The sequence below is a fragment of the Equus asinus genome, chromosome 24, assembly GCF_041296235.1.
Source record: "Equus asinus isolate D_3611 breed Donkey chromosome 24, EquAss-T2T_v2, whole genome shotgun sequence".
Lineage (NCBI taxonomy): Eukaryota > Metazoa > Chordata > Mammalia > Perissodactyla > Equidae > Equus > Equus asinus.
Window position 1 is genome coordinate 50,703,944 of NC_091813.1, and position 25,747 is coordinate 50,729,690.

Consider the following 25,747-nt stretch of genomic DNA (forward strand, 5'->3'; position numbering starts at 1 on the left):
TGAAGTATTATTATTAATAAATTATGAATAATTCCTTTTCTTTAGGTAGTACAAAATTAAACAACAGTAGGAATCTTGGTCTTTTTTTGTTACCTTTCCTCCAGCTCATCTTTTATCAAAAATATTTTTCCTGTATAGGCCCTTTTTTGTTTTGTTTTGAAGCTTAGCTTAAATCTTTTAAGGGATTTCTAAGTCTTATAAATGTATAAGCTAACACAGAATTTGGTGTGTCCTTCTTTGCTCTCATTTTCTTTTTTTTTTTTTTGAGGAAGATTAGCCCTGAGCTAACATCTGCCACCAATCCTTCTCTTTTTGCTGAGGAAGACTGGCCCTGAGCTAACATCCATGCCCATCTTCCTCTACTTTATATGTGGGATGCTTGCCACAGCATGGCTTGACAAGTGGTGTGTAGGTCCACACCCAAGATCTGAACCAGCAAACCCTGGGCCACCAAAGCAGAACATGCACCACTGGGCTGGCCCAGCCCTCATATATTTTGAAATGAGATGCTAGACAGAAAATGTTTGTTTACAAATATAAATGAAAACATATGGAATGTTGAACACGAAGATTAAATGTCAAAATATTATGATGAGGACCTGGTGTAGTGGATAGAGTGAGGGCTTTTTGATCAGAAAGACAAGAGTTCACATTCTCATTTTGTGACTTACTAACTATATTTTTGAAGCAATTTCCATAAACCCATTGGGCCTCAAGTACATCTTCTATAAAATGGTGATGATGATACCTATCTTTCTGCGGGGTTGTTTTAAAAATGAAAAAATATATGTAAATTATGAGTTCTAGTTCCTTGAGTAGAATAAATACTCAACAAATAGTAGCTCTTATGATTAATAATTTTTAAGTCAAGAGAACAAAATAAGAAACGGATAATTAAAATCTCTGATTATTGCTTTTACCAAAAGATTTAACCCTTTAGCAAATTGAACATATTCATATTAACTCATAATGTCTTTATGAAGACTAAATTAAGTAAAATTAGAATCATCTATTATAGTACATGACACATAGCACTCAATAAATACTCGTTTTATTCTCTCCTTCCCAACCTCTACACACACAACTCTCTTTTTTAGGAAGCTTTCTTCTAAGATGGCCTAGAAAATAACATTTTATATGTTTAATCATTATATATGTCATTTGAAGTACACATACACACGTAACACTCTAAAATGATAATCAGTTACTAATGATTATCATTTTATGTGAATCCTTTTATTGCCATTCTATGTGGTTTCAGATAATATTTATGTATGAATACATTCACTTTTGCTTATCTTAACTCAAAATTGAAAATAGCCCAATAGTCATACATGTAAGGAACATTTTGAATTTTGACAGCTATCAGAGTTTATTGAGTATTACAACTGGGTTTTCTGGTAGGTACTTTACGTGTATAATCATATTCAATCCTCACAAATTCTTACAGGTAAGTACTATTTTGCAGGTGAGGAAACCAAAGCTTAAAGTCTGGATCTTTTTTGTTTAGTTCTTCTTTTCTTCCCAGCTTCTAAATATGGAAGGATTCTAGACTTGGTCTTGGCCCTCTCTTCTCTGTGTATGCTCCCTCCCTAGGTTACTTCGTCTACTCAAATGGCTTTAAATATGCTGGTAAATCATCTATAGGCTGAAAAATACTTTTTTTTGTTTTTTCAGTTGCTAATGAGGTCCTCTTCTTGTATCTGACCATTCCAGAAAGTCTTCATCTGGATGCCTAATAGGTTTCTAGCTCTTAACTGTAATATCCTTCTTGGTCTTCCCACCCACACCCTCCAACTGTGCTCCTACCGCAGCTCTCCTCATCTCAGTCCATGGCTCCGCCATTCACCCAGTTGTTCGTGACAAAAACCTAAGACTCATCCTTCATTTCCCCCCCTTTTTTTTGGTTAGTACCATTCAGTCCACCAGCAACTCCTTTTGGCTTTGTCTTCAAAATGTATGTAAAATCTGCACACCTCTCACCATATTTATCACCCCCACTCTATCGATATTGGTATAGATATAGATGTAGATGTAGATATGCCCCCATCAACTCTTGCCTGGATGGCACAGAGTTTCATATCTCTGCTTCCACTCATCCCCCTCATAGTCTCTTCTTTGCACGCAGCCAGAGTGGACTTTCCAAAATGTGAATCAGAACATGTAATTTTCCTTTTCAAAGGGCCTCCACAATTGCTTCTCATTACACTTAGAATAAGTCCAAATGTCTTCGATGGCCGCATGGCCTCTGTGCCCCACCCTGCCTGTGCCTGCAGCCTCAGCTCCAGTTTCCCTCCCTAATGCTGAGTGTGCCCCAACCATTCTGCCTTATTGCTGTTCCTCCAGTGTGCCAAGCTCTTTCCTGCCTCAGGTCTGCACGCACTGCTCCTTCTGTCTGGAATGCTCTTCCCCTCATTTTTATATGGCTGGCCCTCCACATTATTCACTTCTTGCCAAAGATCACCTCCTGAAGGACTGTCCTGACCAACATGTCTAAAAGAGCACCCACAGCCCTGCCCTTTACTTTTCCCTTGTCCTGCTTTTTATTTTTTTTTACAGCATTTGCAATCCAAAACTATATCCTTTTTACATATATGTTCATTTTCATATCGTCTCTCCCTCCCACCAGAATATAAGCATCCTGAGGGCAGGGACTTGGGCCTGTTGTTCACTGCTATATCCCTAGTGCCTAAAACAGTCAGTGAAATGTAGCAGAAATAAAGAGTGAGACAAGAAAAGAAAGAGAAAGGCAGAGCTGTGTTTCCAGCTCAGATTCTGTTTGATTCCAGCAGGCTGTGCTGACACTGTCCTGTTTGTAACTTTCTGCTTGTAACAACAAAAGATGGACAATAACCCACAGGTCTATCAATAGAGACTGTTAAATCAATCATGAAACATGCATATAACAGAATAAAATGCACCTATAAAAAAGAATGAAGAAGATCACAGTGTACTATCTCTAAAATAAAGGGAAAAAAGCAAGTTGCAGAATGTGTGCTCTGACCCTCTGCCTTCTCGTCTCTGGCCCTTTACACATCCTGCTCCTTACTCTTGGAAAGCTTTTCTCTAGACTTTTCTGGTCTCTCTCAAATAGCACTTTGCAGAGAACATCTCCCAACACACTATTTAAAATATCTTCTACACGCCCTTCACTTGCTAATCTCTTGCATTGCTTTATTTTTCCACATGGTAGCTATCACCATCCCAAATTATATTATTTGCTCACATGTTTATGTATTTTTTTCTTGCCTATCCTTTCCATGAGAATGTAAACACTGTGAAAGCAGGGACCTTGACAGTCTTATTTGCTGTGCATTCCCAGGGCCTAGAAGAGTGGCTGGAGTGAAGTAGGAATAAGAAATGAGAGACAGAAAGAAACAGATAGAACTGAGTTTCCAAGTCAGGTTCTGTTGGATTCTAGAGTATATTAACCACCACTATGTGCTACCCCTCATTCTTAAATTCTTCTGTGTTAGGACCTTAGTGCTTTTAGGCTGAAATGACCTTAGAGATCATCTAGTCTAAGTCTTGATTCTGCAGAAAAAATGACTGAGCTGAGCGTTAGGTGATGTGTGGATGTCCAGGGAATATGGGGGTCAGGGATGAGAGTGCAACATTTTATAATTTTTTCAGCTTTGAAGTATGTAATGTGTTACTTATTATTTTTTTAACTACATAAATACATTTTGAAAAACATCAGTAAGATGCTAACTAGTTAAATAATTCAGGCATGAGCACTGTGAGGCTTTGGAGGAAGGTAAGTCACTGTGGGCACAGTCACTGGTCAGGGCAGGCTTCCTGAAGGAAGACATATACTGGCCCTTAAAGGAGGGAAGGGATTTGAAGAGGAGGAAGGAGCATTTCAGGAAAGCACTGCAGGACTGAGGAGTGGTTGGTGGGAGGGATCCAGATATAGGAGGGAGGCTCTGAGAAGAGAAACCTATAAGGGCTTAACAGGACATCAACTGTCACTATAACATGGTTTACTCTGGAAATGGGAACTGGAACATCAATCCTTAGAGCCTGTAGATATGTTGATGTCCTGACCTCTTGTACCTCCTAATGTGACCTCATTTGGAGGTGGGTTTGTTGCAGATGTAATTAGTTAAGATGAGGTCGTATTGGTGTAGGGTAGGCCCCTAAGCCAACACGACTCGTGTCATTATAAAAAAATAGCCACGTGAAGACAGAGGCAGAGATTGGAGTTATGTGCTAAGGAATGTCTGGGACTATCAGAAGCTGGAACAGGCAAGAAAGGATTCTCCCTGGAGGCTCTGGAGAGAACAGAGCCTTGCCAACACTTTGATTTCCAACTCCTAGCCTCCAGAATCGTGATATAATAAATCTCTATTGTTTTAAGCTGCCAGTTAACGGCAGCCCAAGGAAACTAACACACAGACTGTACTTTTACAACCTAATTTTGAAATGAAGCCAAACAGAAGTAAACCGTCACCTTGCTTTGTAAATGTGTTCATGGAGCACTTGATAAATTTGATCAGAACTGTCTTTATGTTTTTGTTGATTAGTAATAATAATTGGTTACATAACACCCATAAATGTTAGCATCTTTAAATGCTTTGCACATAAATGCTTTACGAATTAATTGCAAGCAGAGTTGGAGTAATTCAAGCCACAAACTTAGTGAATCACCAGCAGAATCAGACATAGAACCTTTGTTTTTCTTTTCCAATCTAAAAGCTCAAACTTCAATAAGTTTTCTTTTACTTTTCTCTTAGTTGAAGCATTAATTCCTGTGTATACTTAATCAAATGATTTAGTCATTGTTTTCTTTTCTTTTTTTTTGGTGAGGAAAGTTGACCCTGAACAAACATCTGCTGCCAATCTTCCTCTTTTTGCTTGAGGAAGATTGTTGCTGAGCTAACATCTATGCCAATCTTCCTCTGTTTTGTACGTGGGATGCTGCCACAGCACGGCTTGATGAGCAGTGTGTAGGTCCACACTGGGATCCCAACCTGCGAACTGTGGGCTGCCAAAGCAGAGAGCGCGAACTTAACCACTCTGCCGCTGGGCCAGCCCCTTAGTCATTGTTTTCTTATAAAGTACAGATTTTAACTTTTTTGGCTTTAAATTCATGAACATATCTGTAGTCTAGTCATTAATTATGCTTACTATTGTGACTGTAATAAGAGATTTAGGACTCACTATCCCAATAATCTTGCTAACTTATATCCTGAATCAGAGAGAAAATACACAGAGAAATGAATTATACATAAACTTAAACCCTCCCAGGCACAGAGCAATTTTCTCTGCTGTTCACATCAAGTTGCACTTGACTATCTTTGTTTTCAAGGCTCTCAGCCTCTGCCTTGATAATTTTCCTTTCCCTCATTTTTTCTCTGTCAATTTTATCTCTTGTACTAAACAAGATTTACGGTTTTGTCTTTCTCTTTTCCTGTCTATGTGCTTTCACAATACGGGTAAAAGGAGATTTTGCTGTGTTGTCATCAGGCAAGACTCTAACAAAGCAAATTACATTTTTCAAAGAGGTTCTAGTGTGGATTGCAACGTGTTTAAATTGACTGCTCCTCCTTCCTTTACTCAGCCTCAAATTGAATTCTTAGTTAAATTTGAGTTCAGTTTTTCTTTTTTTTTTTAACTTGAGGGTCATGGGAACAAGTTTGAGCTTAGTCACATCCTATGGGTTTTAACCTTCAGAGTTATCTTCTAACCCCCCAAAATATTAGTCATTCTAATAACGGGTTAGGAGAATTGTTTGGACATTCATAGGAGTTTGGCTCAGATAAGTTATTTCAATAACAGATTTTCTCAAGAAAATCTCTTCAATTATCACTTTCCTGACTTCTGGTCTCCTGTAAGATTTCTAAGTTCCATCTGACTCTACAAAAATGTTTTAAAATAATGCTCTGACTTCAACATATTTGGGGAAATTATCAGATTTGCTTTATTCATAAGATAGTGCTATTTTATTTGAGGGAAATTTTAATAATTATTATATTCAACTAAATCAAAAATGCATTTTATACTTTCCTGTTACATTTTTCTTTAGCCATTGCTTACCTATTTGTGATATAAATGGAGACCAGTAGATATCCCCTCATATGTCTATTATAATATAAGATGCTTAACGAGTTGGCTGGAGCTACAGGCAAGGTGAGTTCCTTTGGCCCTTTGTCTCATCCGTGCCCTTAGAGATGCAAATAAAACTTGCATTTAGCAATATTTGCTTCTGATGTATGGCATCAGCAAGAGTTACATTCAGGTACAGGAATCTGCGTGGAGAGGCAGGCCCGGCCCCATTGTTTTAGCATCTATTGTCCCGTCCCAGACAGAAATTCTTCTAGGAGTCAGTTGAGGGGGGATAGAGTAGGGGTAGCCCCCAGCCTCTTTGCATCCTCTCTTAGAGTGACTTGGGCAAATTCCTCCACTTCTCTGGATTTCAGTTTCCTCATTAGTAAAATAAGGGAATGGTAGATAACATTTATTTGAACATTATGTGCCAGGCACTGTTCCAAGCACCTTATATGCATAATCTGTTCAATCTTCACACTCTATGAGGGTGAAAGATCCAACACACACACACTCTTTCAAATCCTTCTTATCTTACCACCTTCTAATATATATAACAGTTTATTATGCTGTTGTTGTCTTGTCGACTTCCTTGGTCTAGAATGTGAATGTCACAAGGCACAAGGGCAGGAATTTCCATTTGTTTTGTCCACTCGCATACACCTAGAACAGAACCTGGCACTCAAGAAACATACATTGGATGTTGAATAAATGAGGTACAGAGAGACTCAGCAATTTACTGATGCTCATGAAGCTAGTAAAAGGGCAGAGTGGGGAGTGTATCCCAGATTGTTCATCTCCAGAACCCAGCCTCTACAGCACTATATTGTGTAAAATTAGGCAATTGGTGGCTTCCAAAGCCATGGCTCATAATGCTGGTTTGCCTCAGAATTATATCTGATGCTTTAAAAAATATCCCTCCGGCCCCCATTAAGTACTTTAATTCTCCTTTATTGGGTCTGGAGTCACTACATTTTTGTCCTAAAATTCTTAAGTTAGCTTAATTTGCATCTAAAGTAGAGACTAAATGCTTAAAGTTTATCTCAATAAATGCCTTAATTTTATAAATCTTTGAAATTTATCCTGAAAGAGTTCAGACTGAGGCTGGAAAACAGACAGACAAATGGAAGACAGTAGGACCAAAGCCTGCTTCTGAGTTAGATTCATGATCTGGCTCATGGTTGGGTTCATGGATCTTTCTATAAAGACTTTCCAACTAATCCTAATGACGTAGGATTGATCCGTAACTCATAACTAGAGAGTTTACTCTAGTCTGATAATGAAGTATAAAATAATCTACATGGTGTAAAATCAGTTTAACCATTTAATGATTTAACCATCTGCCTAAATACTCTATTCTCTAGCATGTATTATATATCTTATCTACAAGAAATACCATAATGTGTATGAGCAAAGAAATGGAATACTACTCTAATATCCCAGTAAGATAGAAAGTGTTATCACTATTTATATTAAAATAGTAATTAATAATTTCAAGATTATACTTCCCTTTCAGATATATGTGTCTAACAATAAACGGACAGTCTAAACCTCCCCAGGGAATGGACTTTAGGAAATTGTTTCTTTCATAGCTATTAATTAATGAACCATGCTCTACTAGATAAGTAGGATTTTAAAGAAAATACTTTCTGGTGAAGCATTATCCCTTCAAGTTGAGAGATAATCTTCACCACAACAGTGCAATGGAACGTGGTGCTGAGTGGCCTGAAGTAATAGCCAGCCCAGGAAGATTGGTATTTTGTTTTGCTGCAGGTGACTTCCTGATCCTACAACTAATTACAGAAAAGAAAGTGTTTAACAGATTCCTGTGAAGTTGATTGAGCATCGCTTTTTTTTTGTTTGTTTAATGTGCTGTGCAGATACCTTAACTCATTTGCTTCTTTTAAAAGTTGTTGAGTTTTTGTTAGTGTAGATTCTCCAAGACACAGACACCAATTCAGGGTTAACTGTGCAAGAAATTTATTAGAGTAAACACCTATGAGAAAAAATGGGGAGAGAAAATGGGAAAGAGGAAATGTGAATCTGATTGTATCCTGGTCTTACTTAAAACCCTACAATGCCTTCTTATGGCCTTAGGGTACAGACAGCATCTTCAATATGGCCTATAAGGCTCTGTCTGATTTGGTGCTTGCTCACCTTCACAGCCTCAACTTTTGATGGCTTTCCCCTTCACTCTCTTCACTCCAGACACGTTGGTGAACTCTTAGCTTCTTGCATATGTCCTTCTCTCTTCTGTTCACAGGTCTTCGCAGTTGTCTTCAGTCCTCACCTTTCCACATAGCTAAATCCTACTCCACCTTCACATCTCAGTTTAATCATGACTTATTCTGGGTGGGTGTCCCTGACTTTCCAGTAAAAGCTCGCCTATGTCTGAACTCAGCAGTCAATAGATTCCCCCTCCCACTCCTCACCTCCATCCTTCAAAGGGATTGTCTTTATTCTCATACACAGGAAATACAGGTCCCAAAGCCGTGTCTGCTGTTGGCCTCTCCTACCCACTCCACCATCATTTTGATGTGACTTTATTGATATCTTATTTAATCATCTTGCCAATGGTGGGTGGGAAGATTTTCCTTAGTTTTTGGCCTGCCTCCAAGATGCACGCAACAGCAGGCACGATTAGGAAAATAAGAATATTTTGCCTATTTTCCCTAGTCTGCCTTAATAGCTGGGAACGAGTAACTTGCTGGCAGTTGGTGGTTTGGATTCATGACAAGAATATGAATTTGGGAGTCAAACTCACATTGTAATCCCAACTCCACCTCTGACAGCTGTTTGAATCCACCTGTGAGTCTCAGGTCTCCATCAGCCTTCATCAGCAGGGAAACCGTGGTTGACTTAGAAGTTGTTGCAGGTGATGTAGCTTTGGAACCTTCACAAGGTTGTTCTGAGGACCGAGGATTGTGTGCAGTGATATATATATAAAGCACAAAAAGAGTCTGGCTTTGTTGGACACCAACAGTAGACAAATCCAGGTGGCTTGGAGGCCCATTATATCCCCCCCACCCCGGCTCCCCCAAACGCCCATGGTCAATTTGTAGCTCAACCAGCTTGAGCTAGCTCAAGGAAAGAACAAGCTGATAATTTGACCATGTCCTTCCATTGCATAGATGTTCACTGTGCTCCCCTACTCATCCCTATCAATAGCTAGAGCATTACAGGGACAGAGTGTCATTCTTCTGAGGGTGCGTGCAGTCCTTGTCTGCCTGGCCTGAACTGTGGGTAATGAAGTCTCAGGACATGGTGTGTGCTCTCCTACTCGTCTGCTTCTAAGTTTTCTCTCAGTTTATCCCATTTCATATTTGCACCTTGAGGCTCTAATAACAAGTGCCCATGATCCCTTTGCATGACAGTTGGAGGCCAAGTGGGAACACACACCACCCATTTCAGTGTTAGGTGGTTTGGGATGCAGCAGAGTTTACTGGTCCACCCAGGATGGGAAATAACCCTTCTGGGGTGGCCAGTCACCTGAAAGCCTAGGGCCAGGTGTTTGCATCCCAGGATCATGGTTGGTGGTATCAGAGGAGTCCTTCAGATACCAAAGCTCCCAAAGTACTGGAAAGAGATGGATTTTTTACAAAAGGAAATCCCAGAAGAGTGAGACTACTGGTTGCCTGAATTTTGCAAAGTCCCAAGGCCTCACTCTCAGACACTGTTTTAGCAGGTCTGGGTCAGGCCAAGCATATTTGTGAAAATGTCCATCACAAGTTGTCATGTGTACTCCTAGATAAGGACTGGTGTAAAACACTATCTCCAAAGTTCTAGGGGTGGGCTTAATTATAAACATACGGGTTCTCTCCCTTGTTTTATTAGAGAAATTATATAGAATAATTTGTTTGTACCTTCTGCCTTGCCTTTATCCCCAAATTTCTTGTACCTTTCATCATTTTTCATAGAAACTAGTGTTCTGTGCTACAACCAGGGTAGGTAGATGGTCTCCTAAGAAGTTAAGATGTTTATACAACTTCTGTTTCTCACACTGTGATGTTCTGAATCATGTTGTGTGATTTTCTTCTGCCTTCCATGTAAAGACAACTACTCTCTGATTTACAATTCTGCCTTCTCAAATGCATAGCCCATTTATAATTTTCTGTCTGACTTACAGCATGCATGCAGATATTTTCCTGGCCCATCACTATAGCAGCTGAGAGAGAGCCCGCAACCTGGAGGAGCTCAGAGGAGAGGAAGGCGAGAAGCTGGAGGAGTGAGAGCCTCTAGAGAAGAAAGGAAAATCTGAGGTAAGGGTTCCCTTCAGCTCTTTCCTTGAAAGAAAGACTTTTATGTTTGAAATACCCTACAGGCTGCTGGTGCCAAGAGTGACGAAATCTTTTGGCAGTTACTATGATCTTCACGTCAGTTCACCTCTTTAGATTTTACTGATAATATTTAAATGATGCCAACATTATGCTGTTTGACCATCTGTCTCTCTTCATTGCCATGTACTTCCATCCAGTGCTGTGGCACTCTGGGTATCTTTTGGCTGATGCTAAGGCAGCCAAATCCTGACTCACCACACTCATACTTGGTGTCTCTTTTGCTTAGCCAAGAAAACCGTTCGGTTCTCTCTTCATTTGTCCAATGTAAAGACATTGGGTGCTCCCTGAAATTTACTATGGAGCTACAAACCATGAATGAGGGTGAAGACTTAACAGAATGAAAGGAGAATGTATCAAAACCTACATGGGGGAAATAGTGTATAAGAGCAAAACGAAGCAGAAAAACTGCTAGAGAGATGAGAAAATAAATATATTTTCCTAAAGCCATTCCAGTGGAACAGTCTATAAAGAGGGATAGCCCTAGTCAAAATCTAACCCAAAATAGACTCTTCAAAATGATTAGTCAGGCCGTTAGATTTTCATGACATTTCACATTTACTAAACTGTAGCCTAGAGGCTGATTTTGGGGGTCATTTGTGTGATCTTCAAATATGGAGGCCTTCTAACTCCGGGGAAAATAGATAGGTTTTCCGCTAAAGCGAAGTTGGTGGAGATAGTACGGAAAGTGCAGTGCAGACAGTATGGAAAGGAAAGAACAAGGAACAGCAGGGTGAGGTATCTCCAGCTGGTATAGTGCCACTCTTTTCCAGAACAGACCCTGTTTTTCTCAGTTACTTAGTTACACAGTGCATCACAAAGAGTAAGCTATTGGCCCTTAAGTACAGAAAGAGGCGAGTCAAAGACTTTATGGGATTATTTCCTAGTAGAAAATTAAAATAAATGTTTCATGGATTTCTCCCTGTCTTCCATCACAAGGTGAAGAAGTAACAAGGGAAGAGGAGGGTGTGGTTAAGGGGAAGGGTTAGAATAAAGTCTTGAGCTCCCAACTGTGACCTGGGGAGGTCGTAACTGATCCTGAACTGTCTCTCATGATGTTGGGATTCCAGAAAGGCTACAGTTGGAAGAGAAGGATGGATTTTCTTGTCAGGATCTCAGGCAAATATTTTGCTGGAAGAACTATAGTTGATGTCCAAAGGATTGAAATCACTGGGATTTCAGGGTATTTAGAGTTCAAATTTTAAAGCATTCTCGTAATAGTTGACTCTGAAATGCTCCTGGTAAATATTTCTATTTGTTATTGATGGACCCTTTATTGGTGTATGCTTCCTACCTCATTAACCACGTTATATCTATTTTTTAGAAAATGCCTTGTTGTATATTTTACCTGCCTAATTTTGAGGGCAATTGAAACTATTACATGTGTTACTACAGAAATTATGTTCTTACACAAGTAGACTAAGAGACACAACTGCTAAATGTCAGACTCTTGATTGGCGTTTTCATTACCGTTAGTACAAGTTCAAGTCTGTTCCTCTGCACAGTGCACTTCGACCACAGAGGCCAGAGCAGCACATCAAAGCCAGAAGTACAAGTCATCAAAGTTCAGATTCTTTCCTGCTTCTCTGTGGTGGAGTCGAGAATACAAACATCCTCAATTGCTGTAGCAAGAGGAACATTAGTCCATCAACAGAACCAAACAGGAAGTACCAAATGGGTATTTCTTCTATTTATTTTGTGACCATTAAGAAAGACAGAGTAGTTCTTTCAACCAAATTTGTCCATGAAGCACAGAACACATATAAGATGTAATCATTTTAGTTAGTGGAAAATTTGATTGCAAAAAGATTTAATGCTGTTTTTCCAGTTATTTTACTTACTACAATTTAGGCAATACTACATTCTTAGGATGTTAGAATTGTACCATATCTTAAGTTATTATTTCCTTTCTTTAAACTATGAACCAGAAACTTATCATTTGCTACAGCCTACTGAGATTTGCATTATGATTCACTTACACTTTAATTAAATTTCTCAAATATTTCCTTTCCAGATCCAAGAGGATGTGCATATATTGAGCAGAATACTTTCACCTCCCTTTAGTATGTGCTAGAGTGCTAAAGTGTCAGATAAGGCCAGGAAATACCACAAATGGTACTTCAGAGATTTGTTTGCTTTGCCAAAATTTTTAATCTTGGTGTGACAGTTGGTTATCTGCTCCATTGCATCAGAGTAAGTTCTACTACTCCACTGCCAGTGACAGCAGATAAGCAAAAATAAGGCACACTGTAATGATTTAAACAAGCCTAGGGAAGAAGCAAAAGGGAATGTAATTTGTATTTTTTATGAATATTTCCAGAAATGAATCAACAAGCCACTTCATTATTCTTATAATTACTTGGAATCTCTTAATTCCAGAAGATTTTTTAGCCTGCTAGTTAAAAGGAAATGAATGCTCCTCCTCAGCTTCCCTCATTCTTTTTCTCATCCAGCCGGTGGTGTACCAAGGACGGGATGGTGGGAGTGGTCTACCCCTAGTATAGGCAATAAGGGAGTGCTTTGAGTGTAGAAAATTAATAGTAAATACCAGTCTGCTTTTTATTATAACTATGCCCTGACAATTCTAAACAATGGCAATGATACGACTCCTCTCTGAAAAAAACATTTTCGTTGTTGGTCTAAGTTCTAAACAACTGCTACAGTTACTGACATTTAACAATATACATGTAAGCTGAAAATTACCATGTTTTTTATTACTTATTCTTTAGTAAACATAATATTTGACATGGAAGTAATTCTAACTTCCCTGCACGTGAACTCAGCTGCACATGTTTATTTCAAGAAAAAGCAGCCAAGTTCTGTTTTTGCTTTTTCATAACACTGTGCTATAGCTGTTTATTTTGAATCTATGTTTAAACACAGGGTTACATAGTACCACAGAGGTTAGAGATACGAACTGAGCCTGAAGTGAGCTCAAATAATCCTCAATCCATTACAAACTCTGGAGAATTTTACCAAATATAATAGAAATTTATGATGAATTTTCTGGTGAAGGTATTTTAGTGGAAAATTTTCAACTGCAGAAATATTTGAAAGGTGTTAGAACTGATTCCAAAGAACAAAGACACAGATGCTTATTGTAATTTCTGGAATTTACTGTGAAATGGGACTTTTTTGAATCTCTGGTAAACTCATCCTTATTTTAAAGCTTTCCTAACCAATTGTATATCTTTCTTCACGTAAAAGAAACATTTCAAATTAAAATAAATGAAAAGTGTCCTTCAATCAACTATGAATGAAGATAGATCGACAAACCTGGCTGAACTGATTCTGTTGACCATGAATATGTGAATATCAATTTGATAAAGCCGTTGACAAATTTATGGAAGTGAACCCTCAAAGCCAGAAACCGCGTGTCAACTCCTTTGGTATCCAGGAAGAATTTTATTTTGGCTATACATAATAATAAATATATCTCTGTTTTATAGAAGAAAAATCTAAAAATGAGTATCTTGCAGTATATTAGCAGAACGTACATTCCTGTTGAAAAGGTTCATGATGACCTAGACAGAATCTAAACAGTTGAATGAGAGAATGATACGCAGGCCTGCAAGATGTTAAATAATGTGATAGAGCTAATTTTAGCCTAAATCCTGCTCATCTCAAGGTAATGGTAAGCTATAATTTCTGCAATTTGTGTTAATAATGAAGACGCATTATTTTTAAACTAATATATAATCCATTTTATCTGGGTGACATGTGACCTGCTATATTTGTTTCTAAGTTTTAAAGAAAAAAACAACATCAAATTTTATTGGGATAATTATATGGTGCTCAAAATATCTGACTATGTACTTTAGGCTAAGTTCATAGCCTTTGTTGCAAAAAAGTATTAATGACTATATGATACAGATATATTCATATTTATGACACTAATGAGAAGAGCTAATGCTCATGATTTACTGGTAACACCCATGTTTACATTTTACTTTGTTAAATGCAATATCCCTATGAGCTGTAAATGCTATCATTACACCTATTTTACAGATAAGGAAGCTGAGGCACAGACAATAAATATTTGCTCAATGTCACACAGCTGATAAATAGTAGAGGCAGTATATAAATCTAAATAATCTGACTCCAGAACCCCTGCTCCTCACTGCCATGCCACAGTACCTCTCATATATGAGGAAAACGTATATAAGAAAAGTTGCTTTGTGCAGGATTTATATTAGCTAAATTTTGCAATAGGGTCATTATTCATCGTTTAGAATTAGAAATGCTCTAATTGCAGAATTATTCTGGATAAATTGAAAAACATTGATAATACTGATGATTACAGAGAGTCTTGAGGTCAAATAAAGGTTGAAGATTTAGAAAAACTATGTTTCGATCAAGTCTGAGATTTCAGATATATATAGTAAAATGGTTTTACATACTTAATGACTGTTAGTAAGCAAAAATGTCTTGTGTGATTTGGTTTTTTAAAAAATGGTTCTGAGGGTATTGAATATAAGTCTGTTTTGATTTCTTTAGACATTTTGCTCCTGCATTTAATAATACCCGTGGCAGTTTTTGGGGACATTATAGAATTTTGTATAACTCTGAAGATTACATCTTTAGCAACTGAAGCAGAAATTTTGCAATTACCTTGATTGTCTCAGATAAGAGAAACAACAATAGCCACAGAGAATAAACTTCATCAGTTCTTTCCTGTAACAAGACGTTTGTTATTTTTCACGTCTGTTTGATGCCCTGATTAATCTTTCTTTTCTGGCTTCATCTATCTTTCATGAATATGCATCTGTTCACAGTGAAACATTTTAAATTTGGATCTTATGAATTTAGAATTCATTATAATTCATAGACTGAACCAAAGATTACCTTTGGCATAAGTACAGAGAGAGTAGAAGTCTTTGCTAAACAATTTGACCCACACCCAACCAGCATCTGTAGAGTTTTGTTACCTAATTTGCAAAATCCATGTAGCTTATTCCATTTACAAAGCTGTAGAATAATAGAAAGCTCGTTCCATTTTCCAGCAAAGCACTGTAGAGGCAGCAGCATGTTATAAAAACAAAGCAGTTTCAAACCAGCTAAGATTCTCTAGCTTCCCATTGTCAAGGGTCTCTGGACCTCTGAGGGCTGCCCAGACATCTTTGGCCAGGTCCATCTTCGAGCTACAAGTTTCTCTATGGCTCCAAATAGCAAAACTGAGTATTCTAGAAATGTTTGCTCTAATTTTTGTGTTATCTATCTCACATGCCCTGTGCTAGAAGCTCTGTTCATCTGTATCTACTTATTAGCAACATACTCCTGTTCAGTAGATAAATTAATTTGTCTTCCTGTTTGTAACTGGCTGGAAAAGTCCAGGGTGGGATCTCCTCCACCCAAACCCTGTCCATCTGCTCACCATATTCCATGGCCACGTGTCCTGAACTTTTCATCTTTCATAGCTGATGTGGCCACTCTACGCTTCCAAGAACTTACATAATATTAAATCTTAGAACGTTTACAAGTTGTCAGGGAACATGTACCCACCCACAAGTAATAACCTTTTCCTCCATTTTTTTCTTTCTCTCTCTCTTTTGAAACCTCTTGGATTATTTCAGTTGAGTTGAGAAAAGTCTACAAATTTTTTTCTCAAATGGAATTTGGGGTTGGTGAAGGGAAGTGGTAAATACAGTTTAGAAAGGAATGTTCTGCTCACAAACTCAGATTTCACTTTTTGAGCCATGGGAAACTATTATTTTGTTGTTGTTTTAACAGGGAGTGAAATGATCAGAACTATGCTTTAGGAATATTAATCTGACTACTATGGTTTGGATAGATTAAAAAGAGAAAAGAACAGGGTCATGAAAGCCAGTTATTGCTGTTGAATTAATCTGGGTGAGAAAGTAATGAAATCCTGAACTAGGAAAGTAGCAGTGGGAATGAATAAGAAGGAAAAAATTGTCAGTAGGATTGGCAAGACTTAGCAACTCAGTTGCCTCTTGCCCACTCATAGCTAATGCTACTATAGAAATATGGAATAACAGAAGAAGAATCTCCGTTCTGCAGTTAGGAGGCTAGTGAAATACCCAAGAAAAGATATTTAACCAGGCAATGGAAATACAGAAGCCATGTTATAAGATTTGAAAGTCTCTTTACTGATAGTCTAGGAAAATGGGTGGAATTTCTATGTGAGAGTATGTAGTATAGAAAGATAAGAGTTTCATGGCATTTTAAAATACACTCACTGAGCAAAAAAGGAGTGAAGAAGAAAAATATACAAAGGAGGAACAGTCATGGAGGTGTGAGGGGACCCAAGAGAGTACACAATCACAGAAAGCCAGGGAGGAGAGTTTCATGTAGAAAGTTTATCTACTTGGGGTTCATCAGGCCTGTTGGATATACAGATTAATGTTTTTTAATCAAATTTGGTAAGTTTTCAGTCATTATTTTTTCAAATATTTTTTCTCCCCCTTCTCATTTTCCTATTCTTGTTGATCTCACATTACATGGATATTGGTACACTTGATGTTGTCCCACAGGTCTGGTTCCTCAGCTTGGATAATTTCTACTGATTTGTCTTCAAGTTCACTGACTCTTTTTTATGCCATCTTGAATCTGCTATTGAGAGCTTCTAGTGAAGTTTTCATTTAATTTTCACATCAAGAATATGCATTTGGTTCTTCTTTCTAATTTCTATCACTTTACTGAAAATTTCTATTTGTTGATTCATTGCTGTCATACTTTCCTTTAATTCTTCAATATGGTTTACTTTAGTTCTTTGAGCTACATTGATGCTTTTTATAAGTGCTTTGTATTTTTTGTGTGAAAAATCTAACATTTAGGGGCAACCAGAGACTGTTTCTATTGACTGCCTTATTTCCTGAATATAGGTCATGTATTCTTGTTTTGTTGCTCATCTCATAATTTATTTTGCTGAAAATTGGATATATTAGACAATATATTTTAATGATTCTAGATTCTGATTTGTTTTTACTTCTGAAGATTATTGCTGTTGCTGATTTTTGTAACTTGCCCAGTCTAAACTTGTGAAATTTTTCTCCCTAGCCATTTGATGTGCTGGTGTCTCTGCTCCATTTAAAAAAATATATAGATGTAGACATATGTATACATATATAGAGATACACTTATATCTATATATATTTATATATTATATACCATATATCTATATATTTATCTCTATGTCCATATATCTCTATATTTTTTAACTGAGCAGAGTAACTATATATACATATATGTGTATATATAGTATATCTATGCACACATATGGTTGTTTTCATTTCTAAACCTAGTTTCCAAAGGGTTTCCCCATGTCTGCCTGGCTTAGTAACTGGACAGAAGTTGTATTTAACACCTTAAGACAGTAAGGCTTCTGTCCTCTGCCAATGAATCTCTGTGTGGCTGGGAGTGGTTGTCTCCCACCACTCTAAATTGAGTGAGCTTACACTTACCGTGACAGAAAAGCTGCCAGTCCCCATGGCCTGCTCTGCCTCTACAAAACCTCTGTCCTTACTGAGAGGGGAGCAGAAGGGGGCAGCTTCAGGCCAGAATGCCACAAATTCTCATTATTTTTACTCAAAGTTCAGCAGTTTTTCAATCCTAAACACTTCCTCAGATTGTTGTATGCCTTTGGTCGATTTTCAGAGTGCTAAAATGGTTGTTTTTGTCAATTTATCTTTTTTTTTTTTTGAGGAAGATTAGCCCTGACCTAACTGCTGCCAATCCTCCTCTTTTTTCTGAGGAGGACTGGCCCTGAGCTAACATCCGTGCCCATCTTCTTCTACTTTATATGTGGGATGCCCACCACAGCATGGCTTGCCAAGTGGTATTATGTCCGCACCCGGGATCCAAACCAGTGAACCCCGGGCCGCCAAAGCAGAACGTGTGCACTTAACCACTGTGCCACTGGACTGGTCCCCATCATTATTTTTTGGAGAAGGGATTTCCAGTCTCCTTATGTGGACATAAGCAGAAGTTCCTCACCTATTTATTGTCTTAAGAAGAATGGATTACGTATTAATTGTGTTTCATGTTTACATGCATAAAATTTTTTAAAAGATTATCTAAATATACTTCTCCTTTTTACAATGTTTAGGAATCTGAGCCTAGAACTTTAAGAGACTAGGTAGCCCAAATCTAAGTTGCACTTTCAAATTTTATCCTTTACTTTTTCTCTATTTCAAAGAGATTTGTGTGTCATAAAGGAATAGCATAATAAGAAAATTGAAAAGTGATCAGGCTATTTCAACAGCCTTAATAAAAACTATTCAAGAGGATATAGTTGAGGAATCGTATGAAGGTCAAGGTAGAATCAATGTACATTACCCCAGGACTTACTTACTTCCTCACAGAGTGGAAACCTTCTACTGTCTAACTTCTGTGGCAATAAACTTCTTTTAAAGAAGCATAATTATTTTAGAATTCATTCTTCAAAGAAAGGAACTTGCATCTCTCCTTTTCATGTCACAAAAGCTTACTCCAGAGAACCCTGGGTAAGCCAATCTGAAAATCACATTTAGAACTTGCAAAGTGTTGAACTTCTATCCAAATTTTCTCAGGGGTAAGTATTAAACTGGACCATCTTTAGCCCATTAATCATATAAAAATCCACTGACACAATTGTCTGATCTTTGAGGGAGCAAGGACCTAGTCAGGCATTATGTTCTATTCAATTGGTGATTATGATATTTAAGACTATTCCTTAAACAACAAGTGTATGGCTCTCTAAATATCATGTAAGTCTTCACTGTTGTGATGGTGTTCTCAAGAGGTGTTATGTTCCATACATATATTTTCACTAAACACGTGCACTACTATATAATCTACCTCCAAGTAAGCAAAAAAAAAGCTAGAGCAACTTTCTGGTGTTTTCCATGACAGGATGAAGATAGATTATTTCATCATGTAATGATTTTCCTGGCATATGTTTCTCTCAGGACAAAAAGTTTTGAAAGTCCTTCTGTTTCATGGAACATTCCAGTCTCTGTCCTGCATTGTATTATTTTACATAAAATTTACAGTCTTAGAGAAGAATGTTTGTTCATTTGCTAAAAGCTATTTAAATTGGCTTATATTATTGATATTATAGTTTGTTTTATATGTAGTGTTTAATAGAACATTTGTTGTAATTAAGCACTAATTTGGTTCTTCATCTACCTTTCTTTTTTCTTCCAAATAGCCAACACCATTAATAATTTTCCTATAAGAGAGATGTGAATGTTTTCCTCTTGCTGAATCCCCAGTCTCAGAACTCTTATTTTACCAGAACAGTCATCTGATCTTAATTTGGCCATCCCGTACCCAGATCTCCTGGCAGCAACAGAATAACCCTTGCTAGTACCTGTGAGAGAAAACAAAGGGTCTGTTTTGAGTATGGTAGATGATAAAAAATAAACCTGATACTTTATTTCACATCTTAAAACTTTTGTTTTTTATTTAAGGAACTTGTCAATAAGTTGGTAACCTTACTAACGTTTAAATTCCTAGGAACTATTTTTACAGCTGATTATAATATTATATTCTAATTGATTAAATATATCACAACTTCATTCTATTGCAATATATTATAGTGGTGTTTGTTATTTATTAATAACTTCGTTATTTTTACCTCATTATAAGATAGCTACCTATGTACTGAATTTTTTAATAATGTTCCACAAAGAAAGAATAAGAATAAGGGTTATTTTCTATCTTAGATTACTTTTCATGACTCTGGAGTCCTCAGTACGTAATTCTAGAAACTCAAGTTTGTCAATTAAATTCAAATGATCAGTCTTTGCTGATTAGAATAGTCTTCTCTGCCCTCCAGTGTACTCCAGTTCTAATCTCAGGGCGTTTAGGAGTTTTGAGTTTGCAATCAGAAAGCTCCCCTGTGAGCTATGAATGAGACACAGGTCTCGAGGAATCTTCAGCCTAACTCTGGAAGAACCTGGAGTTGTCTCTTCGATTTTATCATACACCTTTCTAGTGACTGCAGTTCTCCTATCCCAGAGTGCTACTTTCAAGTTTATGAGAACTTAAAGTCCCATCATTAAACCTTTACTAATTGTGTGTAACCTCTTTGGTTACACTTAGTTTCCACTGGACTGTAACCAAAGCTCGTTCCAGTCTCTGCCCATCAGCTGGGAAAAGTTAAAATCTCCAGACCTCAATTCTGTCGGTAAATATGTAAAATGAAAGGATCAAACTAGATGTCTAGCTATAAAATTTCATGATTTTGGATGGTTATACATTCTTGGAATCAAGTGAATCAACTATTATCTAGCTACATATGGCTTCCTTGGCACAACCAACACTTTCAGACCTTAGCTTGTCCTGTTACTGTGCCTAAGGATCAGTGGAACTGAAATGACCAATCAGAACCATTTCTTCTCTTAATCCCAAAGGTTGCCCAAACATAGGGCAGCCTCAAATGATGAAGTACCTGCCCCAGACGAATCTCTCAATAAGGTGCTGAATTGTCATGGGTCATTAATCTTAATATCTAGACTCTGCATGGATGTAGCTGTGCATGGAATGGTGGTTCTGAAAGGCAAAAGGACTTATGATCCACAGGGCTAGTGCCGGGTAGGGCAGAGGTCAGCAGCTCTTAAACTGGGTAGTAAACATCAAGGAATTGAGAAACAAAAAGCAGGAAATTTGGGATGTTTGAGGAGCACACTTCTAACCACCACAGCCTCAGATGTTTGTGCTAATGAAGTAAGAGGGCCAACAAGAAAACATTAGTCAGGTCTGGGACTCCACTCATTCCAATAATATGCTTGGCAGAGAAATCACTACCCGTTTTGCAATGCAGCCTTAGGACAAGCCTGGACAAGCTCTGGGTAGGCAAAAAATTGACTTCCCAAAACTTACTTGGCTTGCCAACCCAACCCACACTCATGCCCCACACATGGAATCTTTCTTTCTTTCCTCCTTCTTTTTTCTTTCCTCCCTTCCTCCCTGCTGCTTTCTCTTTCACTCTCTCTTGCTTCTCCAGAACGATTTGTGGGAATATGGAATGTGTTTGCCAGACAAATCCATCAGGGACGGTTAAAAATAAGACAGAGGCATGAGTCTTGTGGTCATTATAAGTGATTGAGCTACCCTACCACCTCATTCATTTATGTTAGCTAAGTACTAAAATCAAGGTCTTTATTAATTTATAGTTTAAATATACATATGAGCAAATATTTTGTATGTGTGCACGTGGAAGTGAATACGTGTGTAGGTCTGTGTGTATATAAACACTGACGGATATTTTTCCAGATGAACTGAGGATGACCTCCAATTTGTGGTTTAGAAGAAGGAACTTTATGTTCTACTTTTCCTCTGGAGAAATAAAAAGACTACTAAGGGTGGTGGTGGGCAGCATTGTGCATGTATGTGAGTATGAGTGTTAGGTAATATTGGGTGGAAAATTTAGGAATTTTCTTTTGTAGTATTCCAAATAAATCTGTTTATGCCATGGATAGTTACAGGGAATAAATACCTTTCTTCGAGAGGCCCTTCTTAATTTCCAGAAAATTTTGTGTGTTTTTCAGTAAGGTCTTTAAATAGACTTTGTTTCAATAATAATAACAGCTACCTTTGAGCATTTACTCTCTCTGACATTGTGTCCAACACTTTACATTCTTTATGTTTCATCCTCGTCACCTTGTAACATGGGCACTAACATCCCAGAAAACTGAGATTTGGGGAGGCTAAGCAGTTTGCCTGATGTCATAGAGCACATAAAGAGTATGGCTTCTCTTTGAACATAGATATGACTGTCTCTAGCCACTGGACACTTGCCGTTGTGACATGAAGGAACTCAAATAGATATGGAGCTTATTTTATAATTTTTATCCTTTGATGAGAGCTTGTCTATAAAGATGTTTGCTCTTTTGTGAGTGCTAATGGCCAATATAAAATAATTTGATAATTTTTATTGTAAGTTAAAAAAAATCTTAGAGCTAATCTAAACATACTCATATGCCATGTACTGAGATTCTTAGAAAAGGTTTTAGAGTAGATGTAAGCAGCCTTCAGATACTGAATCATAATAGTTATCTGCTTTTAGAAAGTGATGCAGCATCATTTTCTAGAGTCTAGACTTCAGATAGCCTCCAAATATACACTTCCAAATATACACTAAATATGCACAATATTTAGAGGTAGTATTTCCTGAAATATAGTCCCCTCGAAGAGAATGAAGATAATATTTACTGCAGGCTACACAGGAACAGTCTCTTTCCTCATGTTTGTCCTTCACATATGAGGCAAAGATCGGGGATTGTTAAGTAAATGTTGACCCAGACTATATAAATTTAATGATCTAAAGCCTTCTTTAAAAATATTTAAGGAGGTTAGGAAAAGGTAAGTAATATTTATTGAAAGGCTGTTGTATGCTGCATGCTACTTGGGTCTTAAACAACATAACCTCATGTAGACTTTCCAGCTGCTCTAGTGATCTGCTGTTATTCTCAAGTCAGGCTCCTTGTGTCACAAGAAACAGAGGTACCCCCCCCACCTCACCCAAGCTATCTCAAAAGGGATGAGTTGTTTTAAGAGAGAGTGGATGGAGGGTTTGTACAATAAAGGAACCAGGAAGCTCAAGGAATTGATGTACAATAAAGCCTTACAAGAACTCCAGTTGTTGGCATATAATTGTCCATAGCAGTCTCTTATGATCCTTTGTACTTCTATGGTATCAGTTGTAATGTCTCCTCTTTTGTTTCTGATTTTATTTATTTGAATATTCTCTCTCTCTTTTTTTTTTTGAAGATTGCACCTGAGCTAGCATCTGTTGCCAATCTTCTTTTTTTCTTCTTCTTCTTCTCCCCAAAGTCGCTCAGTACATAGCTGTATACTCTAGTCGTAGGTCGTTCTGGTTGTGCTATGTGGGATGCCGCCTCACATGGCTTGATGAGTGGTGCCATGTCCATGCCCAGGATCCGAACTGGTGAAATCCTGGGCCACCAAAGCAGAGTGTGCAAACTTGACCACTCAGCCACGGGACCAGCCCATTTTCTCTTTTTTTAAAAAAATTAATCTAGCTTGTTAGACTAGTTTCTTAGTCTAGTTTGGCAATTTTATCTTTTCAAAAAACCAGTCTTAGTTTCACTGATCTTTTCTATTGTTTTTCTGGTCTCTACTTCATTTATTTCTGCTCTGATCTTTGTTATTTCCTTCCTTCTGCTAACTTTGGGCTTAGTTTGTTCTTATTTTCTAGTTCCTGGAGGTGTAAAGTTAGCTTGTTTATTTGAGATCTTTTTTCTTAATGTAGTGTAGAACTGCTTTTGCAGAATCTCATAAATTTTCATAGATTTTGATATGTCGTGTTTCCATTTTTATTTGTTTCAAGATTATTTTTTGATTTCTTCTTTGACCCATCCATTGTTCAGGAATGTGTTGTTTAATTTCCACATATTTGTGAATTTTCCAGCTTTTCTCCTGTTATTCGTTTCTAGTTTCATACCATTGTAGTTGCAAAAGATACTTGGTATGATTTCAATCTTCTTAGATTTCTAAGACTTGTTTTGCGACCTATCATATAATGTATTCTGGAAAATGTTCTGTGTGCAGTTGAGAAGGATGTGAATTCTGGTGCTGTTGGATGGAATGTTCTGTATATATCTATTAGGTCCATTTGCTCTAAAGTATGATTCAAGTCCAATGTTTCCTTGTTGGTTTTCTACCTGGGTGATCTATCCATTGTTGAAAGTAGGGTATTAAATTTCCTTACTATTATTATATTATTGTCTATTTCTCTAACTTCAGAGTTGTTAATATTTGCTTAATATATTTAGATGCTCCAATGTTGGCTGCATATGTATTTACAATTGTTATATCTTATTGATAAGTTGACCCCTTTATCCTTGTATAATGACCTTCTTTGTCTCTTGTTATAATTTTTGGTTTAAAGTTAATTTGTCTAATATAAATATAGCTAACATTGCTCTCTTTTGGTTTCCACTTGCGTGGGACATCTTTTTACATCCCTTCTCTTTGAACCTACATGTGTTCTTAAAGCTGAAGTGCATCTCTTGCAGACAACATATAGTTGGGTCTTGTTATTTTATCCATCCAACCTCTGTATGTCTTTTGATTGGATAATTCAATCCATTTACACTTAGAGTAATTATTGAGAGGTAAGGAATTACTAATGCCATCTTATTAACTGTTTTCTGGTGTTTCATAGTTCCCTTATTTCTTCCTTCCTCTCTTGCTGCCTTCTTTTTTGAATTGATGATTTTCCATAGTGATATGCTTTGATTCTCTTCTCTTTATCTTTTGCGAATCTACTATAAGTTTTTGCTTTGTGGTTACCATAAGGCTGGCATAAAACATCTTATAGACATAATAGTCTATTTTATGCTGATAGCTATTTAACTTTGCACACAACTCTACTCTTTTATGTTCCTTCTTTTATTTTTCTGATGTTACAATTTACCTCTTTTTATATTGTGTATCTACTCCTTCCAGCATTTCTTGTTAGTGGTAATGAACTCCCTCGGCTTTTGCTTTTTAGGGAAATTCTCTGTCTCACCTTACTTTCTGAAGGACAACTTTGCTGGGTAAAATATTCTTGGTTGGCAGTTTCTTTCTTTCAGCACTTTGAATATATTGTCCCTTTCTCTCGTGGCCTACAATATCTTTGCTGAAAAATCTGCTGACAGCCCTATATGTGAGAAATTGTTTTTCTCTTGCTGCTTTTAAAATTCTCTCATTGTCTTTGATTTTAGGTCATTTTATTACAGTGTCCTTGGAGAAAATTATTTTAGATTAAAATTTTGGTATGACCTATTAGCTTCTTGAACTTGGATGTCCAAATCTCTCCCCAGGTTTGGGAGGTTCTCAGCCATTATTTCTCTAAATAAGCTTTCTACCCCTTTCTCGCTCTCTTTTTCTTCTGGAACTCCAATTACGCAAACATTATTTCTTATAATAGTGTCCCATAAACTTTCTTCATTGCTTTTTATTCTTTTTCTTCCCTGATTGGATAATTTCCATTAACCTGTATTCTAGATCATTGATTCCCTCTTCTTCTTGGTCAAGTTTGCTTTTGAAGCTCTCTATTCACTTCTTTAGTTCAGTCACAGTATTCTTCATCTCCAAAATTTCTGTTTGGTTCTTTTTTATGTTTTCTATCTCTTTGTTGAACTTCTCACTTTGTTCTTATATTTTTTTCCTGATATCATTAAGTTGTTTATCTGTGTTCTCTTGTAGCTCTCCGAGCATTTTTAGAGCAATTATTTTGAATTATTTTTCAGGCAATCCCTGGATCTCCATTTCTTTGGGGCCAGTTACTGGAGGATTGCTATATTCCTTTGGTGGAGTCCTGTTTCTCTGATTCTTCATTATCCTTGTAGCTTTGCGTAGGTGTCCACACATTTGAAGGAGCAGTCACCTCTTCCAGATTTTATAGAGTG

At 37.3% G+C, this 25,747-nt stretch overlaps 1 long non-coding RNA gene across 4 annotated transcripts in view; it reads left to right on the top strand.

The window, feature by feature from the left end:
- The window catches only part of LOC123280454 (uncharacterized), a 37,353-nt gene extending 22,293 nt beyond the window's left edge, over positions 1-15,060 (top strand). For 3 of the 4 annotated variants that reach the window (XR_011497849.1, XR_011497847.1, XR_011497848.1), the window contains exons 3-4: positions 10,175-10,307; positions 13,590-15,060. This is a non-coding gene — a long non-coding RNA (uncharacterized lncRNA). Of the gene's footprint in view, positions 1-10,174; positions 10,308-11,887 lie in introns of all 4 variants that reach the window. The other variant, XR_006519367.2, reaches the window with a different exon arrangement.
- Positions 15,061-25,747: the final 10,687 nt, after the last annotated feature.